Source organism: Anabrus simplex, chromosome 1, assembly GCF_040414725.1.
Source record: "Anabrus simplex isolate iqAnaSimp1 chromosome 1, ASM4041472v1, whole genome shotgun sequence".
Lineage (NCBI taxonomy): Eukaryota > Metazoa > Arthropoda > Insecta > Orthoptera > Tettigoniidae > Anabrus > Anabrus simplex.
In genome coordinates, this window is record NC_090265.1 from 182,713,729 (window position 1) to 182,737,475 (window position 23,747).

At 42.7% G+C, this 23,747-nt stretch overlaps 3 non-coding genes across 3 annotated transcripts; 2 read left to right on the forward strand and 1 right to left on the reverse strand.

Annotated features, from left to right (window-relative positions):
* The first annotated feature begins 6,092 nt into the window (after positions 1-6,092).
* On the forward strand, positions 6,093-6,163 carry TRNAG-GCC (transfer RNA glycine (anticodon GCC)). The gene has a single exon. It is a non-coding gene; the product is annotated as a tRNA-Gly (tRNA).
* A 15,070-nt stretch (positions 6,164-21,233) lies between these two features.
* Positions 21,234-21,305, reverse strand: TRNAH-GUG (transfer RNA histidin (anticodon GUG)). Its single transcript has one exon. It is a non-coding gene; the product is annotated as a tRNA-His (tRNA).
* Positions 21,306-22,444: 1,139 nt separating this feature from the next.
* Positions 22,445-22,515, forward strand: TRNAG-GCC (transfer RNA glycine (anticodon GCC)). Its single transcript has one exon. It is a non-coding gene; the product is annotated as a tRNA-Gly (tRNA).
* Positions 22,516-23,747: the final 1,232 nt, after the last annotated feature.

Consider the following 23,747-nt stretch of genomic DNA (forward strand, 5'->3'; position numbering starts at 1 on the left):
TTGAGCACCTTCAAATACCACCGGACTGAGCCAGGATCGAACCTGCCACGTTGGGGTCAGAAGGCCAGCGCCTTAACCGTCTGAGCCACTCAGCCCGGCTTGGCGGGGGGGGGGGGGGGGGGCGGTGATATAATTGCTGATCATTTTTGTTTTATTCAGTTTTACCGTACCGACTATGATGAGTGGTATTTCAGAGTCAGAAGAAAACTAAGTGTGAAGGCCTACAATATCGAAAGCGCATAACATTCATCAACAATAACATTACATTTACCATTGTTTGTTGTGATGTTATTTGTCTCTTATGCTGCCTCTCAACTCCGATAGATGGGATTGCTGCTGCGTACCGAGTATAATAGCCTGACTGAATGTTGGTGGGAAATAGCTGGGGAGTTAGAAAACTGTCTTCTTTAGCATGCCTTCCTCTGGTTCATACATTCTCTGATAGAGCTGGTACGTAACACACTGATTCTTCATAGTATTCCAGTTATTCGATCCCTACTCTGACGAGCTGTTTAGAATGAGCAGTCTGCATACTTAAGGCAGATGCTGACTTAGTAGTAGTAGTAGTAGTAGTAGTATGGCTTGGTCTAGAATAACAATTTAGACCTATTCCAATTTATAGCACTACAGTTTACTAAACAACTCGAATTTCAACCCTGAAATGAGCTTTTTCTTAATAAAAGCTTTTTCGTCTTCACTTTTATTAAAATCTACATTCATTTTATTCCAAATCATGAAGTGAAGAGGAGGTTTCTCCTCTGGATTGGAGGAAAAATTTGTCTCCAAGTCGGATATATTTTTCCGCCGCCAGTGTAATGAACTGATATCATCCGACTCACCAGGTACTCCTAGGAAACAGATTAGTAAAAGGGCATAACTTTTGCCCTGGGAGGATCCACTATTCGACCCTTTCCCCGCCGAAGAAAAAACGAAAAGTGTTCACGAATCACGGCTGTCTGCGGGTTGGTAATTCCAGCTCTGGAACTTTGGGCTGTTAGATCGGCAGTGTAGTCCTGTTCGTTAAAAGTGAGAAAATGTATGGTGTTTCATTTGATCGAGTACCGGTATTTCATATGAAAGCCTTGCTTTTAATCGCACCGTTCCTACTGACGTCATTGTAATATATGTTCATGTCAGTTGGGAAAACCACTAAGACAGTCTTTCTGAGGATGTAAAAAGGCAGGTGGTGAGTGAGTGTCTACCATTATAATGAAAACTCGCCAACCTGATTGTGACTGATGGTATGCAAGCGGGTCTACCATTACAGTAAAAATACCCTAACTCAGTCTTCATATGAGAAAAGACGTTTGGTAACTTCCCCGTCGCGTTTCTAGGGTAACATTAAGAGCTACGCAATTTAATACAATCTTGCTCACAACGTGTACACTACAATTCCGTATACAGTGCAGAATTCCCTAGAGAAGCACGGGTTCATCAGCTAGTACATTATAAAGGTAGGATGGGCTCCTCAGTTTGAGAATTTTATTTCCCGACGTTCATGGATTTTCAGCCATTGTAGCTGTATGTAATAGGATATTATGTGTTCATCAGGCCTGACATTTGTAACCTAACGAACACACGCGTTCTGTACCGACTGCAGTTTTATTTTCTTTCTTTCTTTCTTTCTTTCTTTCTTTCTTTCTTTCTTTCTTTCTTTCTTAGTCCGTTTAACTTCCAGGGTTGGTTTTTCCCTCGAACTGAGCGAGGGATCCCACCTCTAACGCCACAAGGGCAGTGTCCTAGAGCTTCGGTCTCAGGGTCGGGGATACAACTGGAGAGGAGGACAGTACCACATCCAGGCGGCCGCACCTGCTATGTTGAACAGGGGTCTTGTGAGGGGATGGGAAGATTGGAAGGGATAGACAAGGAAGAGGGAAGGAAGCGGAAATGGCCTTAAGTTAGGTACCATACCGGCATGGAGGAGAAATGGGAAACCACGGAAAACCACTTCGAGGATGGCTGAGGTGGGAATCGAACTCCCCTCTACTCATTTGACCTCCCGAGGCTGAATGGAGCCTGTTCCAGCCCTCGTACCACTTTTCAAATTTCGTGGCAGAGCCGGGAATTGAACCCGGGCCTCCGGGGGTGGCAGCAAATCACACTAACCACTACACCACAGAGGCGGACCAGTTTTATTTTCAAAGTTTGAAATATGTAGTTGTGGACGACTGAACCGTAGTCAATGATTGGGAATATAAGACTTTGAACAAGCAGTTTTCGCATGAAAGGTGGTGTACACGCGGCGTTACGTTCCAAAATATGCATGGATGACACAACTTTTCGGATCAAATTTGACGTATGATCAGACAAGGATAAGATTCTGTTGTAAATGAGACCTGAATTGTTAACGGTGTCACTATAATGGATTTCTGTATCTCGAATTTGTGTTGGTAGGATTGATTTGGGATCAACGTTTTCAGGAGTTTTGTGTAACCTATACAAATAAGCTGAGTCTTAGTCTTATTTAATTGGAAGTTATTATTTGTGCTTCTTTCTATCAGTCGAGAGATGTCATGATTAAAATGCATTATTCAAGAAAGTGCTTTAGTGAGACTAAAGTGGAAGTAAGCCTGTAGTCATCAGCATACATGTGAAAGCACTGCTTTTAAAGACTTGAGAGATATCATTAATATAAATAGCAAAACATACTGGACCGAGGATAGACCCTTGTGGTACGTCACATTTTACTGATTCCCAGCTGGAAGATCGTCCGTCCACAAATCACGAGAGCACTCTGCGAGAATCCAATTGACTTCGGCTTAGCAAGAAACAACCTATTGTTAAGAGTGTCGAATGCCTTAGAGAAATCAAAGAGACATAAGACAGGAGCTGCCTCTTATAGGTGACCGCGCGTACATCATCTGTAACCTTCAACTGAGTAGTAGTACCATGGCCCTACTTGATTTAGAAAGTGGTATTTAGGCAGATATTCACATATCTTCTCATGAACAATATTTTCTTGTGCCTTACGAAGTGCACAGAGGATGTTGATAGGCCTAAAATAACTACAGACTGCTGGGATTTTATTTTTGGGCACAGGACCTACATTGGCACGCTTCCATTCTGAGGGATAAAATGCATTCTGCAGAGAGAAGTTAAATAAAGGCACAAGGGCAGGAAGAAAGAAACCAATGCAGGTAGAAATCGTGGATATTGATTTATTATCTGGATTTTAGCTTTAGTTCGATTTGAACTGCCTTTTTTTCTGGCCATGAAGGGTGTACGTACGCGAAATAGAATTTATCTCTGTTACTTAGAATGGGAAATCTATAATGTTTGGCAATCTATGATACTTTTGGAGAATTGGAGTTAGAGCCTGATGTCATATAATATTTGCTTAACTTAGAAGGAGTAAAAGGCTAAGTACAGAGTTACTGACTCCACTACTAAGTGATTTTGCAGCACGCCAGGAAGCTGAGGTGCTCTTAGAGTTACGGAAGAAGTTGTACGTATATTACTCGCACACTATGTAGTGATATATTTGTGTTCGGGGATGAGGAGTAAGGAAGGGGCTGTCCCGGTTCCGGTAATACTGCCAACTGAATGGAAATGAAATCTGAATTGAATCGATAACATGATCGATCGATATGAATTTTCTAAACCTTTATTACCTCAAGCCAACAACTGTGTTACACACATAATATAACATTATATAATATTTGTCGATGCGAATCTAGTTCCTAGCATTAATTCTACCATATATTTTGGCTTTGCTGTGTGAACAACAACTGTACTTGTACGTAAAGCGTACGCCAGATGTCGCACATCGATGCATAAGCGATTCATATTTTGTGTTTAAAAGGTTGCCAAAAAAGAATCTCGAAGATTGCGGAGGTCGAGCGATTCAGCACTGGGGTGTCCATTTATCACTGAAAAATGTGTGCGAGTAAATACTTCACTTCAGTGTTTCTAACAACTTTTACCTCGTTACCTAAGATCCTGAATTGCTCGTAATCATCTGGAAGGTTTGTTTTAATAAATTTCTTCCCGGCTCTGTCCCGTTTACTTACAATTCGTAACATGCTCATTGAACTATAGTGTTGACTGGTGTTTTACGAGGATTCTTTTTAGGGGCGTATGCTTGTCATAGAGAGAAAGTAAAAAGCTGCTGAAGAGAGATACTTGTTGATCTACGTTATTGGACTGAAAAAAACACATTCCAGGGCAGTAATTTATCGTGAGCATGGAAATTGTTTAAGTTAATTTTACTGAAGTCTCGAACAAGAATTGTTTGAGGAATTTGTTTTTGCCTGGATAATGTGAATACAGCATACAGCAAGACAAGAACCGAAAAACCGGCAGCCGGTTCCTGTCCACATGCTACTATCAATCAATCAATATCAATCAATCAATACTGATCTGCATTTAGGGCAGTCGCCCAGGTGGCAGATTCCCTATCTGTTGCTTTCCTAGCCTTTTCCTAAATGATTTCAAAGAAATTGGAAATTTATTGAACATCTCCCTTGGTAAGTTATTCCAATCCCTAACTCCCCTTCCTATAAATGAATATTTGCCCCAGTTTGTCCTCTTGAATTCCAACTTTATCTTCATATTGTGATCTTTCCTACTTTTATAAACGCCATTCAAACTTATTCGTCTACTAATGTCATTCCATGCCATCTCTCCGCTGACAGCTCGGAACATACCACTTCGTCGAGCAGCTCTTCTTCTTTCTCTCAATTCTTCCCAACCCAAACATTGCAACATTTTTGTAACGCTACTCTTTTGTCGGAAATCACCCAGAACAAATCGAGCTGCTTTTCTTTGGATTTTTTCCAGTTCTTGAATCAGGTAATCCTGGTGAGGGTCCCATGCACTGGAACCATACTCTAGGTGGGGTCTTACCAGAGACTTATATGCACTCTCCTTTACATCCTTACTACAACCCCTAAACACCCTCATAACCATGTGCAGAGATCTGTACCCTTTATTTACAATCTCATTTATGTGATTACCCCAATGAAGATCTTTCCTTATATTAACACCTAGATACTTACAATGATCCCCAAAAGGAACTTTCACCCCATCAACGCAGTAATTAAAACTGAGAGGACTTTTCCTATTTGTGAAACTCACAACCTGACTTTTAACCCCGTTTATCAACATACCATTGCCTGCTGTCCATCTCACAACATTTTCGAGGTCACGTTGCAGTTGCTCACAATCTTGTAACTTATTTATCACTCTATAGAGAATAACATCATCCGCAAAAAGCCTTACCTTCGATTCCACTCCTTTACTCATATCATTTATATATATAAGAAAACATAAAGGTTCAATAATACTGCCTTGAGGAATTCCCCTCTTAATTATTACAGGGTCAGATAAAGCTTTGCCTACTCTAATTCTCTGAGATCTATTTTCTAGAAATATAGCAATCCATTCAGTCACTCTTTTGTCTAGTCCAATTGCACTCATTTTTGCCAGTAGTCTCCCATGATCCACCCTATCAAATGCTTTAGACAGGTCAATTGCGATACAGTCCATTTGACCTCCAGAATCCAAGATATCTGCTATATCTTGCTGGAATCCTACAAGTTGAGCTTCAGTGGAATAACCCTTCCTAAAACCGAATTGCCTTTGGATTGAATGGAAGACAGTTGAGGTTACAAGCGTTGAGCACATCACGTATGTTTTCGCTTTCAGACGTCCCACTACCGAATCGTGCATTAACGTCTCCCACAACGAATATCTATTTACATTTCATAACATGAGAATACATATCGTTCAGGAATGCATCCATGAACCCGAATGTTGGTGGACTATATATACAAGCGAAAAGAATTTTAGAGTCTGAAAGGGCTAAGTTATATCAAAGATGATGTTCTCAGGTTTCTTACTGTACTCTCCAGGAGATTTGCTAAGTACACTACATCTTATGCTGTTCTTCAAGTAAACTGCAACACCACCAGCGGCTCTGTTTATTTGGTCATTACGGAAAATATTATACCCATCGAAACAGAGAGAGGGACAGAGAATTGTCAAGTAAGAGTGTAAGACCAATTGGTAGTGGAAGAAATTCTCTCGCTGGTGTGGTGACGCATTGGAGCGGATAACCTGCATAGGCTTAAAACGCTAAAACCTCGTCTGAAGCATCGGTGGTTCAGTGGTAGAATGCTCGCCTGCCACGCGGGCGGCCCGGGTTCGATTCCCGGCCGATGCATACGTTTTTAAGTACTGACGTTGATATTTTTAATATTAATTTTGGTTTCTGTATCTTGCGTTTACTTAGGCTACTACAGCCCGTTTGTGGAAAACCTCAGTCTGTAGGCTATATTTGTGTTTATTAGCCCACAATACGTTTTCTAACTTTCTTTCTTAATCTGTTTACCCTCCAGTGTTGGGTTTTCCCTCGGACTCAGCGAGGGATCCCGCCTCTACCGCCTCAAGAGCAGTATCGTGGAGTGCGAGACTTTGGGTTGGGGATACAACTGGGGAAGAGGACTAGTACTTCGCCCAGGTGGCCTCACCTGCTATACTCAACGGGGTCTTGTGGGGGGATGGGAAGATTGGAAAGGACAAACAAGGAAGAGGGAAGAAAGTGGCCGTGGCCTTACGTTAGGTACCATTCCGGCATTTGCCTGGAGTAGAACTGGGAAACAACGGAAAATCACTTCGAGGATGGCTCAAGAGGGAAGCGAACACCCCTCTGCTCAGCTGACCTCCCGCAGCTGAGTGGACTCCGTACCAGATCTCGTACCACTTTCCTCAATTTCCGTGGCAGAGCCGGGAATCGAACTCGGGCCTCCGGGGGTGCGCATAATACTGTCAAGTTATATTCACTCTCTATTTTCATTTCAATTGATTTACGTTGCACAGACACACATATGTCTTACGGCAACAGAGGGATAGGAAAATTATAGTAATGGGAAGGAAGTGACCGTGACCATAGTTAAAGTACTTTTTTTTTTTTTTTGCTAGTTGCTTTACGTCGCACCGACACAGATAGGTCTTATGGCGACGATGGGACAAGGAAGAGCTAGTAGTGAGAAGGAAACGGTCGTGGCCTTAATTAAGGTACAGCCCCTGCATTTGCCTGATGTGAAAATGGGAAACCACGGAAAACCATCTTCAGGGCTGCCGACAGTGGGGCTTGAATCCACGATCTCCCGGATGCAAGCTGATAGCTACGTGCTCGGTGAGGAATAATTACATTGTAATGCCCCACACTGACACTTCCACACACTGCCAGAAATACTGCCACTTCCCCACATCCCTAGGACGCGGCTATCTGATTAACGACTCAGAAATAAACTGTACTGACAATTCCACACAAATTCCCCCGGCCCCCGCCAGGCTAAAGCGTGACTTCACCCCAAACTACCTCCTGCCGTTCCAAATAAAAGAGATTAATAATAGATTATTATTAGTCAATACGGTACTGTACTAATAATTATATATCTATACTGATAAAGCAGTTGTACGTGCGTGCTTTAGTGTGTGTGTGTCCGGATTATCTCGAAAACGGCTGTTGAACGCCATGTGTTTTCTTTCGTCAGAGGTCAGCACAATCAGACTGCTACAGCCCCAGTGGAAGGGGGACAGAGTCACGCGCCTCACCGGCGTCAGTGAGTTCCGACACTTGGACGAGCGTGGGTGACAGTATTGTGTTTGGGCGCTACAACTTTGACCACGGCGTCCTAATGTATATTTTGTACAGTGTAAATAGTTTTGTAAATAAATGAAGTATGTAATGTACATTATGTTGGCCTTTCCTTTGCACTTAATGAAGAACATTTCGTGGACTGTGGGAAGAGCTAGGCCTCGTTCAACACGAGTAAGCAACTCTAAAACGAGACCGAACATTTTGGTCCTCCAGTGCCCGATGTGATTCAGTGACGATATTACATCTCATAATCTGCGCATTTAGGCCTATTAGTGATAACAGTTTATTTACAAGTGTTTACATTTGTGAAGTACGAATGTGTTCGTTTTACCGCCAAACTTACAACCACCCACGTGCTAAGTACTGCGCAGTAAGGTACAAATGAGTGACTTCAACTAACGTGCCGTGTATGTGATTCACAACCATTTTCTACATGAAACACTGTGACTTGTGATGTGATTAACTGAGTTCTAATACAGTTCTCATTCATTTTAAACTTCGAGATTGAAGCGTGTGTTGCCGCCATCTTGCGCGGACGAATACAGTCTTGCCAACCCAATTGATGGAAATTCCAAGGAATAGTAATCCAGATCCGTAGCAGTAGTTCCAGAAGTGACCACCAGAGTGCAACCCAGCCGCGCAGTGCTCTTTGGTTTTTAGCCCTGCTGTGGAAGGATACATTCTCCTGATCTGTAAGTAATCTGGCATTCCCAGTCCTTTATAATATATCCATTATTTCTTGTTATCCTTCACCATGGATCCTGTCCAGCGAAAAGGTCTCATAAAAAGGAGAGCAGTTATTAAGTCTCGTATAAAACGTATAGCTAGTTTTGTCAGTACATTTAATGAAGGCTCAAATCTGAATGATATTCGAGTTAGGCAAAGGCTGCTATGTTCAAGTAAGGAGGAATACAACGATGTTCAAACCCAGTTAGAAATTAGCGATACCGAAGAAGTTCATGATGCAGATAGGGAATCCACTGAAGAACTCATCCTAGAAATAGAATCTAAGATGGAAACTCTGTTGAATGCAAATTCGAATGCTACTTCCCCCGCAACATCTAGTTCTTCAAATACCAGTAGCATACATGAAATAAGACTCCCTACAATTTCACTGCCAACATTTACAGGAATTATTTCTGAATTTATTCATTTTCGAGATACCTTCCAGAGCCTAGTAATTAATAATCATGCCTTAACAGACATACAGAGGTACTATTACCTACTATCATGCTTATCGGGAGAACCTCATAAATTAATTGAAAGCTTGCCCGTCACTGAAAGCAATTTCAAGGTAGCTTGGGAATTAATCTTTCAGAGAGATAATAACCCGAAATTGATTGTAGACCTACACGTTAAGCAACTGCTAGATCTGCCGTCAGTTAAAACAGAGTCAGCTAAGGACTTAAGAGTGTTGCTAAATCAACTGCTGAGCAACCTGAGCGCTATTGAAGTAATGGAAATAGATGTGCCTCTGCATGAAATTTTGTTATCTCGCTTAGTGCTAGATCGAATCAGCCTCGGTCTAAGAAAACAGTGGGAAGTTAAATCTTCAGATAAGAAGTTCCCTCGCTTGAAGGATTTAGTAGCTTTCTTGGAGAATAGTTGTCAAACTCTGGAGCTAATCAAGCCCGAAAAACACCAAAGCGACCAGCAACAGGTCGTATCCAAACATGGTGGTGATAAGAGCAGTAAGAAGTCCTTTGTCACAACAGCAACTCATTGTGAGTTTTGTAAGGCTTCTCACACCCTAACAAAATGCCCTAAGTTTCGTGAAGCCAGCGTTGGAAATAGAATAGATTTCACCAAGAAGTGTAATCTTTGCTTTAACTGTCTGGGTGCTAATCATACCTTAATGGAGTGTAGTTCAGGAAATTGTCGAATCTGCAATAATAGACATCATACTCTGTTGCACAAGGAGCAGAGTACATCCTACAATGCTTCTACTACATCAGAAACCAACCAGACTCAGCAGCAAACCTACTGTGCTGTGAAGAGCAACTATACTCATGTAGAAGTTCTATTGTCAACAGCTCTCGTAGTGGTCACAGACAAACGTGGGAATGCACATCAGTGCCGAGCTCTACTTGATAGTGCGTCTCAAATGCATTTCATGTCCAGGCGTTTGGCAGATCGCTTAGGGATTGAATTGAGTCGGCACTCAATGCCTATAAGGGGAATTAGTGATACTAAGGCAACTGAATCATCACATATTTGTCAAATCCAAGTTACATCTAGGGTCACAGACTACACTACCCCTATAGTTTGTGCTGTACTTCCTCGCATAACTGGTCAGCTCCCTACAGTACAGCTTGACACGTCTGACTGGCAGCTACCACAGGACATTTTCTTGGCGGATCCTCAATTTAGTACACCAGGTGAAGTTGATTTACTACTGGGGGCTTCTGTGTTTTTTGACATACTGCGTCGTGGTCAACTCACGAGAGAAAATCATCCTGTACTACAGGACACTGAATTTGGTTGGATCTTATCAGGCAAGATACCACCACACTCTCTCAAGTCTACCAGCAAGAAAGTAATGTCTTGTCTTGTGCGCGGCAATGAACTGCACGTACAGGTCGAACGATTTTGGCAACAAGAGGAAGTAAAGATGTCTCCCCCGCGTTCTAAGGAAGAAAGTCAGTGCGAAGAACACTTTGTGAACAACACTACTAGGGACAGCACCGGAAGATATGTTGTAAGACTGTCTATTAAACCACACCATGAGGAACTTGGGGATTCATTTAAATACGCCACTCGTTGCCTCAGTCAAATTGAACAGCGGTTACATCGCCAACCAGACTTGCAGAAGGACTATGTTGAGTTCATGACAGAATATGCTGATCTTCATCACATGGAACTTGTGACAACGCAAACCAATAAGCCAACATATTACCTGCCGCATCATGCTGTAATTAAGCAGTCCAGCACTACCACTAAGGTCAGAGTCGTCTTCAACGCCTCTGCTAAAACTACTAGTAACTACTCACTGAACGATATCTTGATGGTTGGACCTACGGTGTAAGAAGACCTGTATTCTATCATCTTGAGATTTAGAACACATAAGTATGCCTTCACTGCAGATGTTACAAAAATGTACAGGCAAATTCTAGTTCATCCTGATGACCAAGATCTGCAACGCATTGTATGGCGTTCATCTCCGAATGAACCTATCCAGATTTATCGACTTTCCACTGTAACTTATGGTACCTCAGCAGCGCCTTTTTTAGCCACGAGATGCCTGGTACAACTTGCCAACGATGGTGCACTGCAATACCCAAGAGCGTCGGAGACATTACGAAGAGACTTCTATGTTGATGATGTTCTGAGTGGAGCAGATACCATTGGAGATGCACTCAGTCTGCAACAAGAGCTGATCGAACTACTCAGTAGCGCAGGCTTTCCTCTTCGTAAATGGTGTGCTAACCATCCTTCTCTTTTAGAGCACATACCTCTTGAGCACCAAGAATCACAACTGCCCTGGAGTCTGGATGACAAGGAAGAGGGTACCATTAAGGCCTTGGGACTACTGTGGCATCTTCTAAAGGACATCTTCCAGTTTGTAGCTACCAGTCACACCCAGAAGACCACAACCTGGACAAAACGTAGTGTGTTATCCTGCATTTCATCCATTTTTGATCCTTTGGGCCTCTTAGGTCCAGTAATAATAAAATGTAAAATTTTCTTGCAACATTTATGGCAGGTGAAAGTGGACTGGGATCAGAGTTTGCCTTCTGAGCTATTAACTACTTGGGAACAGTTTCATGCATATGTGCCATCACTCAACGACATTCGCATCCCTCGAAGAGTGACGGGAGACGGAGAGATTAAACAATATGAGTTACACGGATTCTCTGATGCTTCAGAAAGGGCCTTTGGAGCATCTGTTTACCTACGGAGTATAGATGTCAAGGATAATGTAACAGTAGTGCTGTTAAGCTCCAAATCCAGAGTAGCACCACTGAAACAGATTTCCCTCCCTAGACTTGAACTATGTGGTGCATTACTCCTTGTAAAATTAATGGATAAGGTTAAAACTGCACTTAACCTCAAAATTGAACAAAACTACTATTGGACTGATTCTACCATAGTACTAGCTTGGCTTGCAGGAGAGCCCGCATCTTGGAAAACGTTTGTTGGTAACCGAGTGTCTGAGATACAACAACTTTCATCTGTAGAACAGTGGAACCATGTGACGTCACAGGATAATCCAGCTGACATCATTTCGAGAGGGATTGAACCACATCTTCTTCAAGACAATCTGTTATGGTGGGCGGGACCATCCTGGCTCTACCAGCCACCGTCAACCTGGCCTGTCAGCGACATGAAGAAAACTTCCGAACTCACTGATGTACCAGAGCAACGGAAACCAGCTGTTTGCTTACTTGTTGTCAGTCATTTCCTTGAAGACTTAGTCCAACGCTTTTCTTCTTGGTCACGGCTGGTGAGAGTCATGGCCTTCATACTGAGATTCATAAACAACCTCAGGCTTGCTGCTTCAAGGAGACAGATGGGAAGTCTGACTGTAGTAGAACTTCAAGAGGCATCGCACAGGATCATTCGTACTGCCCAAGAACGAGAATATGGTAAGGAGCTTCAAGATCTGCGACTTGGCAGACCGATCGCAAAGGACAGCAAGTTGAAGTCTCTTCATCCCTTTGTAGATGCAAACCAGATGCTTAGGGTGGGCGGCAGATTGGAACAATCGCAAGCTCCGTACAGTCAGAAACATCCCATCATCCTACCACCTAATCATCATGTGACCAGGTTGTTAGTAATGTGTGAGCACATGCGACTTCTGCATGCTGGACCCCAACTTTTGCTTGCAACCATTAGACAACGATATTGGATACCTAATGGTAAGTCTGTCATTAGGCACATAACACACAAGTGTCTCCCTTGCTACAAGTTGAAGGCAAGTACATCAACTCAACTCATGGGCCAGCTCCCACACCACAGGGTAGAACCCAACAGACCATTTTTGAACTGCGGAGTTGACTATGGGGGTCCACTTTACATTAAGCAAGGAACTCGTAAGAGCAAAACAAAGCTAAAATGTTATATTGCTCTATTCATCTGCATGGCTACCAAGGCGATCCATCTTGAACTTGTCTCTGACCTGTCTACTGATGCGTTCCTAGCTGCTCTGCGTAGATTTACATCGCGTCGGGGTATCTGCCAGAATATCTACAGCGACAATGGAAGTACCTTCGTGGGAGCAAGAAACGAGCTACGGGAGCTTCACACCCTTTTCAGATCTCAAGTACATCAGAGGAAGGTGTATGACTTCGCATCTCAATGTGGAATCCAGTGGCATTTTATTCCACCGAATGCCCCTCATTTTGGTGGGCTGTGGGAGGCTGGCATAAAGTCTACTAAGTCCCATTTGAAGAAGGTTGCAGGAAATCTTGTACTGACTTTTGAAGAAATGTCCACGTTGTTAGTTCAAATTGACGCATGCCTGAATTCGAGACCAATAACCAAATTGTCTGATAATCCTGATGACTATTCATTCCTGACTCCCGGTCATTTCCTGATTGGAGAACCCCTCACAACCATCCCAGAGCCAGATTTACTTACAGTTTCAGGTTCTCGTCTGTCCAGGTGGCAACTACTTCAGCGTTGCAGACAGTACTTCTGGAAGCGATGGTCAAGGTACTATCTGTGTCAACTCCAGCAGCGGACTAAGTGGTCAGCAGAAAGGGTCAACCTTCAACCCGGAACTCTGGTTCTTCTCAAGGAAGACAACTTGCCACCTCTCGTGTGGCAGACAGGGATCATGGTAGATACGCACGCAGGTGCTGACGGCTTGGTGCGAGTTGCCACTATTCGCACGCCCAAGGGGACCTTCAAACGGCCAATTACAAAACTTTGTGTCTTCCCAGAAGAGGTTGAAACTGTATATAGTGAAAAAATATAATTAGTGAAAAGGTGTAATCTTTGATGTGCTAAAACTTTGGTTTTTTCATTTGATTTTTTCAGTGTGAGTGCTAATTTTTATTGTGCTTAATAATATTTGTTTGTAATTTATATATAAGTTAGGTGGGCGGTATGTTGAACGCCATGTGTTTTCTTTCGTCATAGGTCAGCACAATCAGACTGCTACAGCCCCAGTGGAAGGGGGACAGAGTCACGCGCCTCACCGGCGTCAGTGAGTTCCGAGACTTGGACGAGCATGGGTGACAGTATTGTGTTTGGGCGCTACAACATGGACCACGGCGTCCTAATGTATATTTTGTACAGTGTAAATAGTTTTGTAAATAAATGAAGTATGTAATGTACATTATGTTGGCCTTCCCTTTGCACTTAATGAAGTACATTTCGTGGACTGTGGGAAGAGGCCTTGTTCAACACGAGTAAGCAACTCTAAAACGAGACCGAACAACGGCTACTTATAATTGCTCCCAAACTATACTTTAAAATATATAGTGTACATTCAGTATATGTAATGTTTAAATTAGTTGTATATTTTATTTAACTGATGTGAACTAGCGCAGCGAGTTCGCCCTGGGGAATTGGCAAAGCGATTCGCTCGCCGGTAATATCAATGCTCGCCCCACTGTCCTTTAAATTTAACATGTTATTGTTTTGGAGTGAATAAAGGCGCTCAGTCTAGGTACTTCATTACTAATAAGGTCTCGAAACTATCATTGATGTAGTGTAATTTCCATCAAAATAAAATAAATGCAAAGAGTCTGATTTCCATCACACTTTATCCAGATTGTGGAGGGGCAAAATAATAAAACAATTGACATATTGGTGTTATCATTTTGGCGTGTTTAAAATCAGCTTTTTCGGCATCATCATTTTTCGTGTATTTTTATTTTTTCTATTTTTGGTTTTGGTCCAATTTTCCCAGCAACAATAATTATTAACCTACTCTATTTTCTGTGAATATGCACTGACTTCAGGAAACTTTTCATTTTGGATTTTTTTCTGGATTGTCTCAGTTTGTGCGACTAGTTGGCATACTTTCGTCTCCTTTTTTCCGTTCCATGTTGAGCTCGGCCTTCAGAAATTCGCAATTGGTCTTCTCAGCTTCCGTTTTCAACACTTTAACAACCTCTTTTAATTTGGGGTGGTGTCTGCCCGACAAGATTGTTTAGTTGGTTGTTCCAGCCCTCAGCAACGTTCGTTATCCTGTGCCGTGCTTGGTGGCAATTTCACATCTCGATTGGAATGTCTTGGTTGTCTAGCCAGTTTTCAACAAAGTAGTCAAAAACTGGCTAAGTTTGAAACTTAACCATCGCGCACATCTTCAGGCCTTAAAACAGAAAGTGCTGCGCACATACGGATATGAAGCCTGATTTCGCTATTCTCTCGGTACTCCACCGATAATCCGAGATCCTGTACTTTTCTCCATAAACATTCTGTCATGTGAAAATGACAGCCATGTATTTTTGTTATTGGAAAAACTTCTTGCAGAGAAGAAATGACAGCAGTTTCAAAATCCACGCTCGTACTTTCTGGTCTCCAGTCCGGAACAGCCTGGAGGAGGAGTCTGAACTGTCTCGTATACGTTTGCTTCTTGTTTGGTAGAAGGTCGAATATATAGGACATATTTTTGTCTCATCGTTGCTACTCCCAAAATCGGCATGTATGGTATATATTTGACTAAACTTCTTGCTTATACTCTTGAAAGTACTATTCATAAAAATTGGTAAAAGCACTTCAAGCTCTCTTTTCCCTTATTGCCGCAAAAAAACAATTATTCTGTCTTCATTTCAGTTGTCAGCCAAAAGGAAAGACGGACGGTCAATCATAGTCAACGTATCGTTATCAAAAACTATATTTTCTCTGTGTTCCGGCTCTTTTGCGTTTCCTATGGGCATTGCTTCGGTGTCGATAAAGTGACCTCTCCATAGACTCTGTCTTAGGCATTTCGGTAACGAAGTCATAACCTAAATACAAGCCATATTTAATAAATTTTCTCTCGTAGAACTTTCAAAAAAGTATTTTTATATACAGTATCTATTTTTTTTGCTAAAACGTTCTAAAATACCTCCAGACGTAAAAAACATATTATTGTTCACGAACACGTCAGGAAATCAAGGATAAATTCACTTTTTAAAACATTATTACATGGATACACAAATTGTGCGGAGTTGTATTCTGAAAAGAACATAGAAAAAGAAAAAAAGAAAAAGAACGTAGAAAAACTACGGAGACAGTCTGGGAAAAACTCAATTTTTTAGAAATATTACATTGGGTAGGGCTACCAAAATCTTGAAATTGAATATCAACATACTATATAATCTGCAGAGGCTGATGGCCATGTTGGATTTACCACCATAAGAACAATGCTAGTCCTCCTCTGTGGTGTAGTGGTCAGTGTGATTAACTGCTACCCTCGGAGTCTTGCTTGAATGAGTGAACGAAATTCACTCAGTGGAACAACTAAAACTAATGCTAGGAACACATACCTTTATCATGAAGGTCACCCATGGCATCGCCGTAAATTTGACTCACGCTGGCATCATCTTCACGCGCTTTCACTGCCTTTTGGACTCGCTTCGAAACCTGTAAATGGGACACATCAGGAAAACCAGACTGATGCTCACTATTTGGTCCTACCGTTTATCTTTGGACTGAATTGATGAATAACTGTTTTTCGAATACTTGAAAACACACGCCCACGTCACAACGCCGCTTTTCACCATTCTTAACCTTCATGGTAAACGCACACCCTTCCCTTAGATGTCCGACCACATTCTAACTCCATAGTAGTCACGATGCTAACAGGGCAGGAATCAAAACGGCAATGCTGGTAGACTGCCTAGATACTCGTTTCCCAAAGAATTTATACCTGCTACCCCACTGGCTAATCCATAACACGGAATGTGACCGCATAATCCAGGAATCCAACAACAACAGCTTACTGCCCCAACCAGAGCGGCATACATTGGTGGCGTGCAGAATGCGCTGGACTTATACACTTCAAACGCTAGTATTGGAGGGAGATCTTGCAAATTTCTCATTTTTAATGTACTACTACACATAATAATATATACCTGAAGAATATTAAATAGACGCAGAGATGTGTGTGGAATTGTCAGTCGAGGTTATTTCTGAGTCATTAATCAGGTAGCCGCACCCAAGGGCTGTGGAGAAGTGTTAGTATTTTTTGCTGTGGTGTGGGGAACTGTCCAGACACCTTCCAAACTATCATCACTGAAAATCTGTCTGAATTAATGCAACGTTAAGTACTAAAAATGAGTCTTCATATGGTTTTGAAAGTATTTAGTGGTTGTAGTAAGGATGTAGTCGGCCTCTGTAATTAGCTGCCACCCCTTAGACCCGAGTTCGATTCACGGCTCTGCCACGAAATTTGAAAATTGGTAAACGGCTGGAACGGGGTACACTCAGTCTCGGGAGGTCAATTGAATAGAGGGGTTCGATTCACACCTCAGCCATCCTCGAAGTGGTTTTTTGTGTGGTTTCCCACTTCTGTATCCTTCACTTAAGACCAAGACCGCTTCCTTCCCTCTTCCTTGTCTACGAGTCCCCTTTAAAGCATAGCAGATGAGGCCGCCTGGGCGAAGTACTGGTCCTCCTCCCCAGTTGTATTCCCCGACCAAAAGTCTCACGCTCCAGGGCACTGCCCTTGAAGCGGTAGAGTTGGGATCCCTCGCTGAGTCTGAGGGAGAGACCAACGCTGGAGGGTAAACAAATTAAGACAGAAGAAAGAAGTAAGGATGTAAAGGAGAGGGCATACACAGTCTCTGGTAAGACCCCAAATAGAGTAAGATTCCAGTGTATGCGAATCACGCAAGCACTACTCGGCACGAAAACTGGAAAAGATCAATAGGAAAACGGCGCGATATGTCCTGGGTGATTTCCAACAAAAGAACAGAGTTAGGAAAACTTTCTTACCACGCAAAAAAAAAAAAAATAAATGTTTTAATCTGCGAAGATGAATGCTATATAATTTGTGTGAATGCGAATGCTTTGTTGTATTTCCTGTAATATTACTATCATTTGGTTACACGTTTAAAATAGGCTATGCACTAAAATCTACATATAAAAATTATATTTTCACTGATTGAAAATTATATAGTCCGCCTCTAGTGGTGTAGTGGTTAGAATAAATAAATTAGTAAAAATTTAATCTGGTGGGATCTCTCACTGAGTCCAAGGGAAAAATAACCCTGGACAGTAAACAGATTAAGAAAGAAAGAAAAAAAGATTTCTCATCAGCCTATTTCAATTGTTCAATTGTTCTAGATCCTAAGAAACGTCGGAATGTCCCGGAGGAATGTCGCGGTGGATCGATGGCCGAATCATCATCATCAGAGCTTGTTGAAAATAAACCAAGCTTGTTGCTTTATGAGAATGTTTATGACGTGACCATAGTCACGGTGTTCTTCAGTTTTGTGTGGAATCCGAACAACCGGGATATTACATTTCATTTCGAAGATGACGAATTGAACTGAATTGAACTGAATTGTATTGAATTGAATTGAATTGAATTGAATTTATTGCTTGCTACATGATTTTCATCTCAATTACAGCAGCATTATTTGCGACACACAGAGAACTTACAATTAATTATTACTTAATATTAACTAGCCTAACGTAAATCTGTTCTAAACTTATCTTAATCTAATCCTTTTTTACTGAAAAATTGAACTACTTTCTAGACATTCTACGTTGCCATAAGAACAAAGTTTTTTTTTTGCTGGTTGTTTTACGTCGCACCGACACAGATAGGTCTTACGGCGACGATGGGACAGGAAAGGGCTAGGAGTGGGAAGGAAGCGGCCGTGGCCTTAATTAAGGTACAGCCCCAGCATTTGCCTGGTGTGAAAATGGGAAACCACGGAAAACCATTTTCAGGGCTGCCGACAGTGGGGTTCGAACCTACTATCTCCCGAATACTGGATACTGGCCGCGCTTAAGCGACTGCAGGTATCGAGCTCGGTAGAACAAAGTTTAACTACATAAATTAAAGCATCACAATTAATAACAATAACACAGTATACAGTCTACAGCATTAATATTTGGAAACACGCACACAAAAAATTAATCAAAGAACAGTACATTGCTTACTATGACATAAACGGAAATATAAAGGCTGGCCGGTGTGATGTTGCATTCAGACTGTGGGATCAATTAGCTACATGACCTTTCTTGCTGTCATGAATTCTTTCAAAACTATTGTTATGTTTGTACTGAAATCAAGCATTATTTTTCCGCGATGGGCTGTTATGGATAAGTTACTAGATAGTCTGTAAAGTGGTGAATTTTGATGGGCAGTTGTTCTAGCTTTTTTATTTGAAAATGTAAATGTAATCTTGAATTTGGGCGTGGCACATGAAAATTCAGGAGGGAAAGGAACTCAGGATTATCAATTTGCATTGGTGAGAAGAAAGTGGCAATTATTATTATTATTATTATTATTATTATTATTATTAAAGCGACTTTTATGTGGCGAAGTTAGGGCTCCCGGCCCTTTCTTACACTTAACCACTCAATGTATATAAATTACTAATTTACGTTAAAATTTTTACAGGTTTACAATGTTAGAATTTCAACAATTTTCATTTTAATATATGATTACAGTATAAAAACAGAAATATTCTCATTCCAACATAGGCCCATTAAAGATTTACAACCTAAAGTATAAGTCCGCCTCTGTGGTGTAGTGGTTAGTGTGATTAGCTGCCACACCCGGAGGTCCGGGTTCGATTCCCGGCTCTGCCACAAAATTTGAAAAGGGGTACGAGGGCTGGAACGGGGTCCACTCAGCCTCGGGAGGTCAACGGAGTAGAGGTGGGTTTGATTTCCACCTCAGCCATCCTGGAAGTGGTTTTCCGTGGTTTCCCACTTCTCCTCCAGGCAAATGCCGGGTTGGTACCTTAAGGCCACGGCCGCTTCCTTCCCTCTTCCTTGTCTATTCCTTCCAATCTTCCCATCCCCCCGCAAGGCCCCTGTTCAGCATAGCAGGTGAGCCCGCCTGGGCGAGGAACTGGTCATTCTCCCCAGTTGTATCCCCTGGCCAAGTGTCTGAAACTCCTGGACACTGCCCTTGAGGCGGTAGAGGTGGGATCCCTCGCTGAGTCTGAGGGAAAAGCAGATTAAGAAAGAAAGAAAGAAAGAAAGAAAGAAAGAAAGAAAGAATGTATAGGCCTAAACTAACTAAATTAAGTAAAGTATAACTAAAGTATAAACTGGAACACATTACAATAAACAACCATATTCACTCTCATTTATCCCATTCACACTCAAGAAAGACTGGAAGTGCTTATAAGATGACGCTGGCCAAGGATTTTAAGTTTTGTCTTAGATTTAGTTTCCCTGATGGGTAAGCCGGCCCCGTGGAGTGGGGGTAGCGTGCCTGCCTATTACCCGAATGCCCCGGGTTCGATTCCCGGCCAAGCACGGATTTTTACCTGGACCTGGTGATTAGAATTAAGGAGCTATCTGACGGTGAGATAGCGGCCCCGGTCTAGAAAGCCAAGTATAACGGTCGAGAGGATTCGTCGTGCTGACCACACGACACCTCGTAATCAGCAGGCCTCCGGTCTGAGCAGCGGTCGCTTGGTAGGCCAAGGCCCTTCAAGGGCTGTAGAGCCATGGGGTATTGAACAGATGTAGTGAACTAAGGTAGCGAAATTTGGTCGATAGGTACGGCTGCAATGCCGACAGGCTACAATTTTCTTAATTAAAGTAACGGCATTTCTGAACAATAATGTGTTATCATCATCATCATCATCTGTTTACCCTCCAGGTTCGGTTTTTCCCTCGGACTTAGCGAGGGATCCCACCTCTACCAGGGCAGTGTCCTGGAGCTTCAGACTCTTGGTCGGGGGATACGACTGGGGAGTATGACCAGTACCTCGCCCAGGCGGCCTCACCTGCTATGCTGAACAGGGGCCTTGTGGAGGGATGGGAAGATTGGAAGGGATAGGCAAGGAAGAGGGAAGGAAGCGGCCGTGGCCTTAAGTTAGGTACCATCCCGGCATTCGCCTGGAGGAGAAGTGGGAAACCACGGAAAACCACTTCCAGGATGGCTGAGGTGGGAATCGAACCCACCTCTACTCAGTTGACCTCCCGAGGCTGAGTGGACCCCGTTCCAGCCCTCGTACCACTTTTCAAATTTCGTGGCAGAGCCGGGAATCGAACCCGGGCCTCCGGGGGTGGCAGCTAATCACGCTAACCACTACACCACAGAGGCGGACATAATGTGTTATACGCTGTTTTATGTTCATATTTTCATGAAAAATTTTCATACTCTAAACGTTTACCTATTGTTAGGGTTAGTAAAAAGCATTCATACTGTAAAAATCTACCCCGATTTTGATGTAATACCGTGTAAGAAATTTATGAATATCTGAAGTTTCCAATTCTGCTCCCCTTTATCTGTACGTAGACGTGTTCAGACTGGGGCGAGGTACTGGTCCTCCTCGACAGTTGTATTACCAGGCCCAGCGTCTCTCGCTCCAGGACTCTTCCCGTGAGGCGGTAGGGGTGGAATGCCTCGTAGAGTCTGAGGGTAAAACCAACTCTGGAGAGTAAACAGATTAAGAAGAAAGAAAGAAAGAAAGACGATATCTGGTAATGCCACTTGCTGCAAATTTAGTCTGACATAAAATCGTTAAATAACAGAGTTTAAAAAATACTAATCTGCCGTGACCAGGATTCGAACCTGGGTTATTGCGGCCACAACGCAATGTCCTAACCACTAGACGATCACGGCTACGAACAATACACTGCAATGAGCTCCTAGTACAGGTATCTCCTTGGACCACTTTCGAATGCTCAGAAGCAGAACTTCTCGGATTATTGCACCAAGCTATGGAACACCAATGCAGCGATTGGAAAAATTGACTGTTGAAGTACGGTAAATCACTTTCATTCGTGGATTCAAAATATAGGTGAGCTCGAAATGTTCTACATGGCTCCCTTGCAACGTTTCCATTGTTTCTAGAGGGACCTACTCCCAGCCAAGAATTTAAGGGAGTTTTGGCCCCGATAAAATGTGTGTACAGTTGACCTCCCGAGACTGAGCGGATCCCGTTCCAGCGTTCGCACCACTTTTGAAATTTCGTGACAGAGCCGGGAATTGAACCCGGGCCTCCGGGGGCAACTAATCACACCGCAGAGGTGGACATACATAATTATCAATATTATTTAATCCATTTACCATCCAGGGTTGCTTTTTCCCTCTGACTTATGGAGATCCCACCTCTACCGCCTCAAGGGCGTGTTCTAGTGCGTGAGACATTTAGTCTGAGGCAGAACTGGAGAGAAGGACCAGTACCTCGCCCAGGCTGCCTCACTTACCATGCTGAACAGGGGCCTTGTGGTGTATGGGAAGACTGAAGGGGATGGACAAGGAAGAGGGAAGGAAACGACCGTGGCGTTAAGTTAGCTATTATCCCGGCATTTGCCGTCGGAAATAATTGAGAAATCGTGGGAACCACTTCGAAGATGGCTGGGGAGGGAATCGAACCCCACGCTACTCAGTTGACCTCCCGAGGCTGAGTGCATCCCGTTCCAGTCCTCGTACCACTTTTCAAATTTTGTGGGTAGCAGCTAATCTCACTGACAACTACACCACAAAGGCGGACGCTTAACATTTCCCAAATTCGGAGTCGGTATTTGAATTCCAGGTCTGCTAATTGTGCAGCTTCTCATTTTGATCATGAGGTATGACAACAAGACCAATATTTCATGAAAATGCTGATATGCTGATAAACACTTCTAACGACTCTCACGTCTACCACATCAGAGTGCTGAGTAGCCACATTCCCAGCACGAACACGACTACGCTGAAACATGCTACTGTACATGCTTTTAGTCATTAGATTTGTATTTCAAAGCAAGTTATCGGAAGCATCGGTGGTTCAGTGGTAGAATGCTCGCCTGCCACGCGGGCGGCCCGGGTTCGATTCCCGGCCGATGCATTTCATTTTCGACAATTTGTTTGGAATTATGAAAAACAGTCATTTCTTCATAGAGAGTATGTATGTAGTGGTTAGTGTGATTAGTTGCCACCGCCAGATGCCCGAGTTCGATTCCCGGCTGTGCCCCGAAATTTGAAAAGTGGTACGAGGGCTCGAACGGGGCCCACTCAGCCTCGGGAGGTCAACTGAGTGGAGGTGGGTTCGATTCCCACCTCAGCCATCCGGGAAGTGGTTTTCCGTGGTTTCCCACTTCTCCTCCAGGCAAATGCCTGAATGGTACCTAACTTAAGGCTACGGCCACTTCCTTCCCTCTTCCTTGTCTATCCCTTCCAATCTTCCCATTCCCCACGAAGGCCTCTCTTCAGCATAGGAGGTGAGGCCGCCTGGGCGAGGTACTGGTCATCCTCCGCTGTTGTATCCACGGCCCAATGTCTCATGCTCCAGGACACTGCTCTTGCGGCGGTAGAGGTGGGATCCCTCGCTGAGTCCGAGGCTAAACCAACCCTGGAGGGTAAGCAGATTAAGAAAGAAAGAAATAAATGGTTAAACTTAGAAATTAAATGCAGGTACCAAATCCAGTAAAATTAAAACTTACATTATATAATAAGCAAGAAAGTAAAACATTAAAGCCTATTTAGTACTTTAGATTACAAGAACCTACAGAATCTAAAGCTGAAAGAGAGAGTAAAACAATTTTCTAAGAAATATACTATTTCGGGTTGTTAGTCACAAGAATGCCTGATCTCAGTCCCTTGCCTACTCCTCCAGGGAGATAGATGTTAAGGACTGCTTAAATTGAGTACAGTTACTGTTATTTGCGAAACGGTGAAGATGAAGACGTTAAAGGTACGTGATCCAGTGCAAACAAAGTATGTATTAAATTTAGTAGTACGATGGAGGGGAATTTGATGGGTAGTTTTTGTACGCCTATTATCTTTGTTATGTATCGAATTCATAGTTTTAAATCTATACATATAAAATAAGGGTTTTGTCTATACATTGCTCAGAATTTGAAAAGAATGGTATTTCTGTATCGGCCATGTCCACAGTAACAACGAAATTCACTTTTTACTTTTCCGTAATTTCTTTCTGTCTGTCTGTCTGTATGTATGTACACGCATCACTAGAAAACGGCTATAATGAAAATCGGTATGCAAATCGGCGAATAAGTCGCTACAATCTAAACCATAAATAATTTTATTCACGCTGATAAAAATGGTAGTTTAGGGGAA